The sequence below is a fragment of the Pleurodeles waltl genome, chromosome 4_2 (assembly GCF_031143425.1).
Source record: "Pleurodeles waltl isolate 20211129_DDA chromosome 4_2, aPleWal1.hap1.20221129, whole genome shotgun sequence".
NCBI lineage: Eukaryota > Metazoa > Chordata > Amphibia > Caudata > Salamandridae > Pleurodeles > Pleurodeles waltl.
This window is the reverse complement of record NC_090443.1, coordinates 518,528,717-518,544,755: the sequence shown is the minus strand read 5'-3', so window position 1 is coordinate 518,544,755 and position 16,039 is coordinate 518,528,717. Positions and strand designations below refer to the sequence as shown.

Sequence of the window (16,039 nt, the reverse complement as noted above, 5' to 3'; positions counted from 1 at the left end):
ACATGCCCTTTGCTTGATCCTGGGGAATGATGGGCATGTGGGTTTCTTACCCACTGGTTCTGTACGGGGCAACATGCCTTGTGCTTGATCCTGGGGAGTGATGGGCATGTGGGTTGGGGTTGAATGGGACTGGGCAGTGAAAGTTGGAGGGGGAGGGTAGAAACAGGGAAAATGGCTGCCATCAGAGAGGAGGCCAGAGCCTGAATCGATCTCTGTTGGGTCACCAATCCAGTGTGAATGCTCTCCAGGAATGCATTACATTGTTGCATCTGGGCTGCCAGCCCTTGGATGACATTCACAATGGTTGACTGCCCTACAGAGATGGATCTCAGGAGATCAATAGCCTCCTCACTCAGGGAGGCAGGGCTAACTGGGGCAGGGCCTGAGGTGCCTGGGGCAAAGGAGATGTAAACCCTCCTGGGTGAGTGGGCACTGGCAACTCGCTGAGGGGCTGCTGGGAGGGCAGTGTTGGCATGGGGGGTGGCGGATACACCTGTATCTGTGATGGTCACAGAAGTGGAGGAGTTCTCTGTGTCAGAACTGTCCCCTCCAGTCTCCGCCATGGTGCTCCCCTTGCCCTCTGTCTCACTGGTGCCCTCACCGGCGGTGGACTCTGCCTCCTGGGTCCTGTGGGATGCAGCTCCCTCTGTCACCGGTGCCTCTGCTCCTCCGCCAGATGATGCTAATGCGTATAAGGACAGGATGACAAAACCAAAACGGGGGGAAGAGACAAAGGATAAACTTGGTCAATGGCTGCACCAACACCACCGTTGGCGTGCACAGCACCCTCACACACAGGGAACAGGCCTACACAATATGCCATAGCACTACCAGAGAAATAGTTAGCGGCCAAGGCATGGGAGCGGCACACACCGCCAAAAACAACACAACTGGAACCCACGCAGCCCTGACCAGTGGTGGATGCCTTGAGCTAGGTAGCAAGATTTTCCCTTCTGAACCCTAGCCACCAGGGGACCTACGCTGCAATGTCAGGCATGGCCTAGGTGCACCCACTGACACACATCCCTCAGCCAGATACCACCCTACCATGCGTAAGTTGTAATGATGGGCACTGTACTCACCCCTTGAGGCTGCTGTGAGGCCCTCACGTGCCCATCCAGCTCTGGATAGGCCACTGCCAGTATGCAGGCCATCAGAGTTGTCAGGGTTTGAAGGCCACCCCTTCCTCATTGGGAGGCCATCCCCAGCTGGGCCTCCGCCCTCTTCAGCGCCGAGCATCTCTGGTCCTCCTACCATTTGCAATGGTGGGTGCTCTGCCTGCCATAGACCCCCAGGGTCCGCACCTCCTTGGCGATGGCACGCCATATACCCTTCTTTTGATGGGCGCTGATCTGCAGAGGCAATAAACACAGGAAAATAGATTTAGACAAACTATCTTTAAACATATGGCCCACCATACCCGTTTCCATCATCATTTACACACATGATCCAGCACACAACCTATACGCCCAAAGGACATCCATTCACCCCCTTACACGAGGCCTTCATACACACCACTCCTTGCATTCATGCCACATGCATCGTGCGAACAGTGTACTCACCTGTTGGTCTGGAGGCCCATACAGCAGTCCGTACTGGTGTAGGACCCCATCCACAGGTTTCTCCAACTCCTCCGATGTGAAGGCTGGGGCCCTTTCCCCGGTCACACGGGCTATGGTAGGTTCCAGACACAGGACACAACAGCACATGCAGTGTAGGTCCTCTCCTTTGGAAGGTCAGGTAGCAAGTGAGGAATCAGGTAGAAAATGGCAGTCACGCCTGTGACGGTGCACACCGTCACCGCCGGCGTAGATCACCATTGGCCACTGTAACCCATAGGGCCCAATTATAACCAATGAGGTGTTGCACGGTGGTTCCCGACCTTCTCCTGCAACGGAGCACAACGTCAGCGGAATTACCTCACTGCCACCTGTCCCTCCACACAGGACAGGTGGACACCATTTCAGGAGGGGGGCAGGCCCTGGAAAATTGCTGCGTCACTGGTGATATTAGGACATACTTGACAAATCACACTGACCCATTACAAGTTAACAGTTACAAAGTTTTGCTGTAGCTCCATTGTTCAATTTGTGACCGGCTCCTCACTCTTTTGTCCCTTAGATTCCTACTGCTGCAGATGAATAGGAGATGAAGACATACCCCTGGTGGACTTGGCAACACTGGAGGACAGGCACATTATACTCTCCTATAGACTTGACAGGGCCACAATCACAGAGCTATGTGCCCAATTGGAGCCTGACCTGATATCTGCTATCATTCACCACACTGGGATCCCCCCTCTTGTGCAAGTGCTGTCAGTGCTCCATGTTCTGGCAAACGGTTCTTTCCAAGTGACAGTAGGCTTGGCAGCAGGAATGTCACAGCCAATGTTCTCAATAGTGCTGACAAGAATGTTGTCTTCCCTGATTAAACACATGTGCAGCTACATTGTTTTCCCCCAGGTTGAAGATTTGGCCATAGTGACGGCCGAGTTCTATGCAATGGGACATATCCCCAACGTAATTGGGCCGATTGATGGAACACATATTGCATTTGCCCCCTCGCCAGAATGAATAGGTGTTCAGAAATTTGAAGAGTTTCCACTCTATGAATGTACATATGGTGTGCCTTGCGGAGCAGTACATCTCCCACGTCAATGCTAAGTATCCTGGGTCGGTGCATGATGCCTTTGTCCTGAGGAATAGCAGCATCCCAAATGTGATGGGCCAACTACAGAGGCACAGGGTGTGGCTAGTAGGTGAGCCCATGGTTCATACCCAATAGATGTTAGTGTATGGGTATGCTGTTGGCCATATGGGATAGTGTGTGGCTAAATGTTCTCCCTCAATATTTCAGGTGACTCTGGTTACCCCAACCTAACATAGCTGCTGACCCCTGTGTGGAATGCCAGGACAAGGGCAGAAGAACGTTATAATGAGGCCAATGGGCAAACCAGAAGGATAATTGAAAGGACCTTTGGCCTCCTGAAGGCCAGGTTCTGGTGCCTCCATCTGACAGGTGGATCCCTGTGCTACTCACCCAAGAAGGTCTGCCAGATAGTGGTGGCATGCTGTATGTTGCATAACCTGGCCCTCAGACGCCATGTCCCATTCCTGCAGGAGGAGGAGGCTGGAGATGCACGTGTGCCAGCAGCAGACCCTGTGGACAGTGAGGATGAGGAAACTGCCAAAGTCATAATGAGGGCCTTAATGAGCAGATGAAGCCTCCTATTAATTGTGTATTAGGAACGGAGGGATGTTCGATGTTGCAGTAACTGTTCAAGTTCTTTTGGATGAGAAAGCCTGGTAATGTTGCAAATGCACAACACGAGGATTGCACAAATTGGTTCCTGGAGGGGTGGGAAGAAATATGCCTTTTGTTGAAATCCCTTTTTTTTTAATTAAAATGCACACTGTTAAGAGTTAGAGCATATTCCCTTGGACTTTGAGAGGTACAGACCTCTTTTCTTATTTATTTCTTGCAAGTGCGAAGCTTCATGCTAAACACTTATTCCAATTCTAAAAGACTTCTACTGGAGTCTTCATTATGCTGACACCTTCTTGCATTTCTAAAGTCCATTGAGACTCCACTCTATAACCCATCCTTATTCTAAACTAGAACCTTGATTATGAGTTTAGAACTTATTCATTTTTAGGAGAGAGAAGTGAAGTTTTTTAAGGAACGCCTATTTTTAATTCTCAGTTTTTGTATTTTTTGTGGCTGTGATTCATTTGTATCTTATTCTACTGAGACTGAACTGATTGCGATATTTCAGCTTGCCAGTTGTATTTTTCTTATATTCTCCTGACATATACATATATTGGATTGACTATTAACACCCTTGGCTTCTCAGTCAACTTAAAAAGAACCATCAGATGAGAGACTGTAAAACACGCACCTGCGTAGTCTCATCTTCCACTGAGAGATGGAAATACACTAAATAATTGTGGATGAGGGTGAGTATTACTGTGTGATGGTGCAAATCTGAACATGTACTAAGGATTATTGGGCAATGGTGCAAATCAAACATGATTTTAACATTAATGACTGATTATGTGCATCTAAATTTAGCAAAAGATTTATATAGTGATGGTTCTAATTTGAACATGCACTATGGATTACGTTGGGATTGGGAATAAAAAAAACACACACTCAGGCCCAGATTTACTAGGTTTTGCATCAGGTTTGTCTTACTTTTTCAACGCAGACCCGACGCAAAATCCTTTTTTTGGATTTACAAACCAATGCAAACTGGTATTTGCATTGGTTTGTAATAAAAAGTAAGATAAACCAGAGCAATAATCTGCATCAACGGGGTATTCCATGGGTGGTACATACGCTTTCCCATGCTACCTCCCATATTCTAACAATAATAAAAGCAGTTTGCGTCAAAATCTAACTCCACTTGAAACAGGCATTAAAATGAGAAATGCTTTTATTTCTCTTTTCTTTTCTGATTTTGCATGTGTGCTGCACTGTACAGCACATGTACAAAGTAGGAAAAGTTTAGAATTTAGTCTAAGCATAGTAATTTGTACTGGAAGGATAACTCTTTTAGTGCAAAACCTATGCTAGATACATACAGACACCTTTGCACTATGGCAAAAAGGTCTGTGCATGATCGTCAGAAGCAAAATTCTGGGCTGTCTCACCAGGGAGAGGGGATGAGAGTGCCATATTTCTGTAGATATGACGCTTTCCTTCTCTCTCCTTGTCAAGCAGCGCAGCACAGCAACTTTGAGTGCTGCGCTGCATTGTGTAACAGTTACCTAAATCTGGGCCTCAATATTAATGTGTGATAAAAACAAATGTGGGCGTCCAATATTTTCAAGTATTGGTGCAGATCTGAAGGCACCTCTAAGATATCTGAGCATTTTGAAAATATCAGCAAGCACTGGTTATAACTGAATGGTGGTTCATTTCTGGATATGTTCTTCTGACTTGTGATTCTGTAAATCTGAACACGTACTAATGATCAATGAATGATGGGAAAAATATGAACACACTCTAGGATTACTGGTTAATGTGCAAACTTAAACATGCACTAACAAACAATGAGTGATGGTGAAGATCTGAAAATGATCTAAGAATTATTGTGTGATGGGACAAATCTGAACCTGCATAATTGTACAGTTATTTATCCATATTGTAGATACTCCTTTTGGTATTACCATACCCTATCCCCCCGGTGGTGTAATACTTGCACTATCACAACTATAGAATGACCTAAAAGTGATGAATCTATAAAAAGTATGCTATTCTTATATTGATAGTGCTCCACCCTGCTGTAACATGTACACTGAAATAATACTGTAAATTCTTAACATCTTTATCACTTTATCACCACTACTGTCTCTGGCACCATTATGTAAGATTGATGTAACCTGGCTGCATCTCCCCAGCACTCACCCTTTCAACTATTTATCCATTCACTCAGCTGCTCACTCATTCATCCATCAATGCACTCACTCATCCATCTAAGGCCCATATTTATACTTTTTTAGCGCCACATTTGTGCCGCTTTTTGACGCAAAAACGGCACAAATTTACAAAACACAACTGTATTTTGCAAGTTTGGGGCACTTTTGCATCAACAAATGATGCAAATGCGGCACTAAAAAATTATGAATATGGGCCGAGCTTTTTAGTCTTTTTCACATTCACCCACTCCATCCATAGAAAACACAGACACACATACATAAAAATCAGTTTGCCAATCAAGACCTGTAGGCTTTTCCAAGGTCTGTTATGTTATATCTATTTCTACTCTGCAGATAGCTAGTAGGGTGTGTGCTGCAGAATCTTGAAGCTAGGTAATGGAACTTCAGAGAGCTCTATTGCTAGATTTTGGTCTGTCATTGCATAAAAATAATTGCTAAGAATAAATTGGTGCTCTGCAGGGCTAACCACCCAGTAGTCTTGCAATTATACATTACGCTAAGGAGATACTGACCACCATTAATGAAAAAAATACAGCTAGGAGAATTTTCCAAACATTTAGCAGATAAACAAATACTGCTGGTGATACAATTCACCACAAGACAGTACAAATACCACCAGACAACAAGCAAAGGCAAAGTCAATAGGACTGGTGTTGACCTCCAGCCTTCTGGCAAGTCTTGTTTTGTCATGGTTTTTGCACAACTTTATTGTTTGGGAATATGCTGTGCCCTCATCAAACTAGAAAACTCATTTGCTACAGGAAAAACAGTTTTTGATCTAAAAAATACACACATTGTACTCCCAGTCTGGTATTGGCTGCAAAAAGTAAAAGAGAGATTGGAAAAGAGTGAAGGGGATGGGGGAGAGAGAGGAAGAGAAAGAGAAAGAAAGGAAAAAGAAATGAAAGAGAATGAAAGAACATAAGGAAAGAAGGAAGGAGGGAAAGAAATTAAGAAAGAAAGAAAGGCAGAAAAAAAAAATTAAAAAGAGGGTAACGATATAATCAGTTTTAATTGGGCACAATATGGTATGCTGTGACATGGCCTCAGTCGGAAATCAGAGTCCAAAAGGATTTTTCGGCAGGAAATAGGATCTGATAAAGATGGAATCAGGGGCGGCTCCTCCGCTATGGCAGAGAAGCGTCACCCTACCCCACCAGAACCTTTAAAAATAAAACAATAATAAACAATGTTTATTATTGTTTTATTTTTAAAGAGATGGGGCTATAGCGGATGACAGGCAGAGAGAGGGCTTGCTTGTCCAAACACACATGCGCACAGGGCTCTCTCCAACCTGGCACTGTGTTGCTGCATTGTAGAAAGCAGGCAAAGGATCCCAGTTTGCCTCAGAGCACCAAGCGAGGGCGCTCCAGCCAATCGTATTGTTGCTCTGAGCAGTGTCAGGATTGGCTGCAGGACAGGCTGAGAGCCTGTGCCTCAAGTGCAGCAGTGCGGAGGTCCGCTCCGCCACTTTGCCCCATCACCAGCAGCGACTGGATGGAATGTGCATCAGAGGCTTCCTGCTATTACATCAGGCTTTAAACACAAAGGCAACACTAAAGTAATTATAAAATAAAAACAAAAACACTTGAACTGAATTCAACTAGCTTGTGTGCAGATGTGCTCCTTGTGAGAGAGCAAAATGCAGTCACTTAAAGTATCATTAACCAGTAGCTTAAGAAGGATGGCCCACTGCCCCATGCTATACGCTGTAGGCGGCGGAAGCAAAATGTGAATGACACAAGACAGACCTTTGGATGGAGAGAAGTGACTGAAGGCCCACATATGTAAGTATATTATTTATATTTTAGTAAAATCAGAAGGTCTTGGCTAATGCCAGACCTAAAAAGAATTCCTGTTTCATGGGAAGGAATAGGGCAAGTGAAACCCAAAAGACTATTACATAATCGCTTGAGTATTTAGCAACCACACACGATCAATGCTTCATGTTACTTGGGAGGTACATTTCAGCAGTTTCAGTACTTTTTCAGTAATGGGGATTGACTTCTACCACCAGCAGACAATTTTTCTGTGTAGGTAAACTTGCACCACTGATTTGAGCTTGGGCTGATTTACTTCTTGTGTAATTGATATTTGCAGTGAATGGTAATTACAAAAACCCCAATTGATATGCTAAATTTAATTTTTCTAATGAGGTCCCTGAGCTTTCTTGAAGTTAAATTTCTAAAATGGCAGACACCAAGACAAAAAAAAAATCTACTTTTGAATACGAATTGTTAAAAATAACAGCAAAAGGAAAATGTGGCAAAATACTGATGGAATGTAAGGTGGTGTTCTGCTTCCAATATTATTTCTAGCTATGAAACATGATGTCAAAAAAGGATTTGCCGGTAGCCACTGGACATGTTCACTTTCTCGGCCTTGCGTGTAACAGGAAAGTAAAGTCAGGCTCTTATTTTTTCCCTTAACTGTTCTGACCCAGTTCTTCCCTCATATACATTGCTTTGCTGCTTAGTTAAGTATTAGGGGCTCGTTTACCCACATTAGTTTAAAAAAGCCTGACTGAGAATTATTCAGCTATTTTACTGCGCTAGCAGGAAGAGACAGGGTCAGACTGGGACGGGACAGAGAATATGCACAGGCACCAAATTAAAAGTGCCCCCCATTAATGAAGTAAATAGTTAAAAAAGTGGCCTATGTACGGAAATTGGGATAGTTTTGATCTGTGAAGCTGTTATAAGTATTTTTCAAGGTTTTGAAGACTACAAGTATTTGAGCTTCCTTAGGCTCTCTGGTTTAATATAACAGAAATCAACAGTAACACCCGTCTCAGCAGACCTTAAAATAGGCCCACAAATCTTTAAAAAGCCAGCCCGCACACTGACCTGTCAGACCAGTCAGTCCAGCACTGCCTGATCCCTATAGGCCACTATGAGCCTGCTCTGTCCCCATGGGCAACAGAAAATCTGTGGATGGCTAAGAGTCGCAGGGATCACAAACCACGGTGCACCCAGAGGCACAGAGACAGCCAGCAACCAAAACTAGAAAAAGCCACAAGCATTATAACTATTTAAAGATCCTGACTCACCAAAACCCTCCTTGCTCATCTCTCCTGATGTTCAATTGACTATCGAGTTTGAATGTCAGTAGTTACCTTGCAGGATGTTACATTGGTAGTCATTACATCCTAGTAACTGTATTGGCAGTGCTTTTACTTCGCATATTTGAAGTTAAGTGCTTTTTATAAGTACCTAATTATATGTATAATAATTTACTTACATGAAATATATTTACAAGTTACTTTTTATATAGCATATAATATTTAATGTAATTTATTTTTATTTAACAAATGTAATATTAATTTCATATTGTAATGTGACCTTTGTATCTTTAATTATATATCAATAAATATATTTGCATTTATTAAAATACAAATTAAAATGTCATATTTTAATATTTCTTTATACAGATATATACACATATTTAAATAGACACACATTTGTGTGTGTGTATGTATATATATATATATATATATATATATATATATATATATATATATATATATATATATAAATATATCTATATCTATATGTTTATATAGAGATATATATATATATATATATATATATATATATATATATATATGTATATATAAACACGCACATATGTAAAGTAGGTGTATATATGATATGTGTGTGTTTTAATGGAGTGCAAACCCTTATTATTCTTTTATTGTTTCCAGATTGTGTTTGCTTTGGGGAGTACATCTCCCAAGCCCTTCTCTAATATATGCATATGTATATTCAAATATATATACACACACACATAAAAAAGCCTTACATATGTATATACACATATACATAGTTTTAAATAACTAATTACATTAATTTCATTTTTAAATATAAAAACAGATGTAATTTAAAAAAATATTTATATGTATATATGTTTCAAACTATTTGTACAAATATTTTATTTTGTACTAATGTTTCTTGAACATAAATTCATTTTAACATAAATTATATTATCAACTATTAAATTAATATTCATTTAATTTGAATTTGAAGTACTACTACAGTCTACTTTTAATTAACAATAGCTTTTTTACTAGTAACCTCATTCATCATTTATAGTTATCTCAAATAACGGCCAGACCCTGCATCCGAACCTTCACAGATAAGTAACCTCCTGCCATGCACAGCCTAAGGCATGCACAACATGGGGCTGGTCTCGCAGGTCTTAGCCGCACTCAGGCAGACTCACTGACTTTGTCAATGAGTCACCACACCAAAATATAGAAAGTGAGCCTATGGGTTTATCAAGGGGTGTGCACATCAAGACATATAAAGTAAATCTATCATTTTTCTCTGAAAAGCTCCAATACTTTCAATCAAATGTATATTTCAGTAATTCGTATGCAATGTTTAATGATAGTGATTATTATAAAAATATTTAATAAGGTTTTAAAAAAACAGAAAGGTCTGTCAATCTTTCTTTCAACGTAGTTTTTACTATTGTATTTTGTGGACTGAAAATTGTTAAAAGAAAGACTCAGAGACATATTTTTTTAAATAAAACCAACATGTCTCTGAGTCTTTCTTTAACCATTTTTCAGGCCACAAAATGCAATAATTAAAACAACCACAAGAGGGCCTTGCACTCCATTTGTAGAGCACAGAGTTTCAGCTAGGAGTGATTTAAAAAATACACTAAGCTCTCCTCTGCTCATGGATTTAATGACCCAGAAGACTTACTTTTAAAAAACAAAATGTTGCTGGGGGTGCTGCACTATCTGCAGCCCCTCACAACATTAAAAAAAGACTTGGTGGTGCTCCTGCATTTTCTGTGGGCACCACCAAGCTTAAGAAAACAGAAAGAAAACAGGCCTTGCAAGGCTTTATGGGTGCTCCTTCAAGGAGCAGTGAATAATAAATGAGCAGCTCCTGGGGCTAATTTATTATTCATTTTTGTGCCCTGGTGCCCACCTTGGTAATCCTTTTTTTTAAGTATAGGGGAGGGGATGTGTGGCCCTCTCTCCAAGCTTTAACAGGCCATAGGGGCCCCATCCCATTTGGATGTTTTCTTTTTTAAGGGGGTGTGACTCCCCTCCCCGAGCCATTACCAGGCCCATGGACTCCACCCATGAGGGCTGTGTCAGTTTTAAAGGGAAGGCCCAAGTGACCCATCCCCCATGGCCCTTGTTTGCTATTGAAGAGAAGGCAGCCAGCGGCACCCCTCCCCGAGCCACTACAGGCCCAAGGGACCCCATCCTCCGGGGGCTTTTCTTTTTTTAAGGGCAGAGGGGGTGCATGGCCATGATTGAAGAAGATTACGGCCTCAGGGACCCCACCCCCTAGGGACTAATGTGGGTGCCCCTATGCCCACCCGGGGCACCTACTACAAATAATGTTGAGGGCTGTGAGGGCAGGCCCCCACAGTGACTCTGGCTACCCGCATGCGTGCATCCTGGGTGAATTGGGAGCTGGCATTGCAACAGTCCTGCAGGATTAACTGCTCATGCTGGGCAGATCTGTTTTCTCATTCCGTAAGAAGGTGGGCCGGAAAACAAATGTCTGCTCCCACCCAGTGGGAGCATTTTTAAAACTCCCACCAGGTGGGAGCAGAGAAGTTTCCCTGCTGCACTCTCCAGGGTAAGGAAACAATGGCCCGGGGATAGGCTCCCCAGGACACTACATCTGAGATGTCCCCAGTGGACTGGGGCCCCTGTGATCATAAGAGGCTCAGGGAGGGGGGCTGTGTGTATCCCTTCTCTTTGGGACCTAGGTGATGGGGTCCACTGGGCTGTGATCAGCTCAGGGAGGAGGGCTGCATAACCCTCTCCCCTTTCAATGTTGTGCATAGGGAGGGATCGATGGACAGTGATCGGCTTGTTGAGGAGGGTTGCACACTCCTGCCCCCTCTCAATATTGCACCGGACCCAGGGATAGGATCAACGAGGCTGTGACTGGCTTTAAGACAGGGAAACGCACTCTCCCTTTCCTAAAGATGCAGGGCCCTGAAGGATGGATTCACTGGGCTGCAATCGGCTTGGTTGGGAGGGTTCCCACGCATGCCCCCTCCCCAATATATATTTTACTTGACCCCCCAGTACCTGGCCCATCCTGGGGGTCAATTTAAATTTTTTTTAAATGGCAACTGCCATTTTCTTTCTTTTTTTTCTGCAATCCTGCAGGTGTACCACAGGATCGCAGCAAACCCCCCCTAAGCTTTATAGGGTCGAGCCTGCGAGTGCATTCCCTTACTTCCAACCCCATTGTGTTCAATAAGGGACTTGCAGTCCGCCCACTGCTTACCATTTGGAGGCTCCAGTTTCAGTGCCATTTGCCTCAGTGGAGCAGAGACCAAGCACAGATTAATCAAACAAAAATCATCCACTCTAACAAGAAATGTCTAATCCTGCAGCTCATTAAACTACTACAACTGCATACCTATTTAGTTAGAGTTGTCTTTTATATTTTACGAAATAGCACTTTTCTGCCTGGTTGAGCGCCATGAATGGGAGAGGTTGTGGTGTAACAGTCAGAGCTACCATCTTTGAATTTGGGAAACCAGATTCCAGTCTCAACAACTTGGATTCTGGTCAGATCACCTCATCTCCTTATGCCTAAAACATTAATCAAAGAATTAATGTGTCATTATGTAACGTAACAGGTATTCATATAAAATGGTCAAATACCTTTGGGTATTATTTGCTCTACAGAAAGCTGCAAATGGATGCATTTGATTAAAACAATGGTCGATAAAACAGCCTAAAGGCAACAGATCCCTCATAGGCGAGACCTATTTGCTTTGCTAATGCTTGTTTTTAATTTGGCTCCAGGGAGGGTCCCTCTGTGACCCCCTCCAAAAGAGCCAAGCGGGGCCGAGTATCCCTACCATGCCCCCTTGTTTAATTTTCTTTAACATTTTCAGGACACAGAGACTAAGGGTCTGCTTTAGATATTGGCAGATGAGTTACTCCATCACAACAGTGACAGATGTCCCATTCTGCCGAAATATAAAACCCATAGGATATAATGGTCTTTAGGTTTCAGCAGATGGGATATCCGTCACCTTTGTGAGGGGGAAGCTTGTCTGCCATTATCCAAACCTGTCCCTAAGTTGTCTTGTCCTGTAATAGCTGCCCCAACATTTTTGTTCCTGTTTTGGCCAGCCAATCGGAGCACTCGCTCCAACTGGAGCCTCACTCCTGGGCGACAAAGATAGTGCAAGGCATAAAAAAAATCCTAAGCCAATCAGAACGTTCTATTTTTTTAATTTGTGCTCCCGGACTCTCAAGAGAGTCCCTCAAATCCAACTGTCCAGATATACAAAAATTTGTGTATCTTAATTTCTAAAAAAATACTGAATGTATTTACAACAAAGTACAAAACATTTTCTTGGCCAAGATCTAGCGTCCTGCCAAGTTTGGTGAAACTCCATACAGCCGTTTAGGCTACAGCCCATTTAAAAAAATGTCTATTGAAAATGGAATGGGAAATTTGGTTTTGGGGCACCCTTTTTCTTGCTCCCCCTTTTCAGGGATCATGTCAAAACATTTCAGGAAAGAGCTGAGTTGGATTAATTTTTTGGGGGGAGAGTTTTGTGAGGATTTGTGAAATGGCACTAAAGTTATTAACAAAGAAAAAAATGCTCTTCCTATGGAAACGCAGACCTAACTATAACTACCCAGTGGTTACAACCACTTCGTAATATATATACACGTACATAAATATTTACACACACACATACACGCACACGTATATATGTGGGTTATAGATATATGTGGGTTATATATAACATGTTACAAACATTAAAACATTTTTAAAATTGCTTACCTGCAAAGAACATAAACATTTTAAAGTGCTGTGGATTTTCTCTGATCGCTTGGACTTATATGCCATGTTTCTGTTAAGTGTTTAGTTTGCTATGAAAATAAAAAATGTTTCTATTGAAAAAAATATCCCTAGTTGCAGCAAAGCAAAGCACGAACATCTCATTACCATATGTGGGTGGAGCTTGCAATCACACAAGCGAATACTTAGTTGTCAAAGCAAGAGTGTAGGTGTGCAAAAATATCCTGATTTCTTACCTCAGACTGAGCTACGTTAGAGACTAGGACCATTTAGGACTGGGAATTATGAAACATCAACCTGTCCAAATAAGCATTGGCAATGCCAATAGGTCAGGCGTATGAATGCACTGTCAAGACAGACATAAAAATCCATGTGCATTAATGACTGCCTCCTCCCATCTGTCCTGCGGACAGAGATAAATGCCATAAATGATCTAGTTATCTAAAACACTATAATAGCATTACAATGGCATGTGAGTGTTCCTGAAAGTTCAGGCTCAGGCAGCTGGATAAATGAACAATATGATCAGAGCTGTGTGGAGGGCTAGCACATTTGTGTGGAAGCGTACAACTTCTACCCAATCAAAACATGTACTACTGGCACCTGACATGTGGGCAGAGCCAAAGCCCCTCTCCTGGTGGTTCTCACATCCTTGCTTAGCAACAGCTGAGCTGTCAAGTGACCATAAAAACGAAGGCTGGGCTGATGGATTCCCAAGCTACCTCAAACAACATCTACTGCGCCAACGAGTAATATTCCTCCAATGTTTCCAAATTCGATTTAAATTTGTTTTTTTCTACCTTAGTAACTGCCAGCTGCACTTCCAGTGAAAGTCTCGTTATTTTATGAAGCGCAATGACATAGATGCCATCCTAGGAAATCTAAGTAGTAGCTTGCCTTGTAAAAAGAGAGTGTGGTTACTCTCTGCCCCACAATGCCTGCTACCTTCTGGTATTTGTCCAATAAATGTATTGCCCTGTTTTGTGAGATCCTGGTGTTGTTTCTTTGAAAGCTCAGAAGGCCTGCTATGAAATCACTGCACAGTTATGCGATGATTTCGAATGTGGTTCAACCACGAAGTGCTTTTTTAAACTGGTTAATCTAGAGCAGCCAAACGGTGACAGAGGTGTTCAAATAAATGCCCTATAATTTGGTGCTACTGAAAAGTACCAGAACTGTCAAACTGAGATTCCTTTTATATCGTACAGTCAAAAATGCTGGTCATGTCCCATAAAGATTAATGTGATGTGGTAGAGCCGATAAGTGCTAGCACGGTTCCATTACAAATATTTGAATGTGAAAGAGCTGAAAAGGATCAGTACTGTCCCATTACGATTTTATCAATGTTGTGCCACCAAGAAGTGGCAGCACTGTCCCATTACGGTTACTTTATTGTGGTATAACCGAGAGGTGCCCCACTGTCCCATTATGATCGTTCTAGTGGCAGAGCCAAGAAGGGTCAGCACTGTCCCATTATGATAATTTTAATGTGGCACAGCTGAAACGTGCTAGTACCGTCGCTTCAAATATGCTTCAAAGTGAAGCAAAAAAAGAATTGGGGAAGCTTTTTGATCAGATTACGAAAATTTGAAATGTATTCTGTTTATTGAAGATGATGTATTTCAAAAAGATCCAAACACAATTGCATTTAAAAACAGCTAGCAAACACGCATTTCAGAGCAAAGTCGGGCTCATTACATTTGTGTGAATTTCCAGACATAGGCTGTAGATGTTGGATAAATGCTACAATGTGTACATATGAGGCTTTTCAAATGATTCTTTAATTACCACATTGTGACAGTGAAGTGGTTTGTTTTGCAGCCCCGTTCCCATCCAGGACAGACTCGGGACCTGCTTCTCTTAAAGTACTTTATTGGGGTGGGAAAGGATAAGGTTACAGATGACTTATTTCATTGCTGGTGTATAAAGGAGAGATTTTCACCATGGTGAAAAATGTTTTCCCTATGGAGGAAAAAATTGAAAAAAATATACACGTTTCCACTGAGTGGGAAATCCACAGGAATTCACGGGGGGTCTCGAAGTACGCCTGGAAATCGATGATTTTTGCAGATTTGTGTCCATACTCCTCTTGCATTTCTAAATCATGACAATGTGTAAATGTATACAAATCTTTGGATACATTCATTCTTTTGTGAATCGGGCCCACAGTGCTGGGAAGGAAGAAGAAACATCCTTTCGCAGGAATACTAGTACCATATGCTCAGTGACAATGTCTTCTCGGGAAATGAATGTGAAACTGTCTCGGCCGTTGTTAAATGAATATTCTTAAATCAATGTGTGTGTTCCATACTTTGTGGCTCATCATGGCTTTAGTAAGCGCATCGTAACAACCTTTATTCATATCTAAGATTGTCTTTTTACATCTGTATACCTATCTAGAGTGGCAGGATTTTTTTGTTTTAATATTGGCTGCCACATTCATGCCTTTAGTAACTTTAAAAGGAGCTCTTGAATAGAATTAGATATTGTCACCATACTTAGGTAGTTCTCACTACAAAGTAATATTTGTGTGCAATTTGTGGTTTTTTTATAACTGAATTACATCTTCATCGCTTGATTACATTATAGTACTCACAGGTTGTTGTTTTTGCTCCATGCTTTTGCCGTTTTTGTTAACATGTTAGGTTGTCTATAGCTGTGCATTTTTTTGTTTCTGAGTCACGGGATTCACACAAAATGTTTTCATAGCTTAGGTGGGTAGTAGTGTGGGTAACAAGGTTCATTATGTTTGTGTTACATTTTTAAATAAATTATCTCCAAGTG

The 16,039-nt window shown here is 42.1% G+C and overlaps 1 protein-coding gene across 1 annotated transcript in view; it reads left to right on the top strand.

The window, feature by feature from the left end:
• Positions 1–16,039, top strand: part of LOC138293036 (flavin-containing monooxygenase 3-like) — a 360,876-nt gene that overhangs the window by 60,896 nt on the left and 283,941 nt on the right. The gene's annotated exons all lie outside the window — the stretch shown is intronic.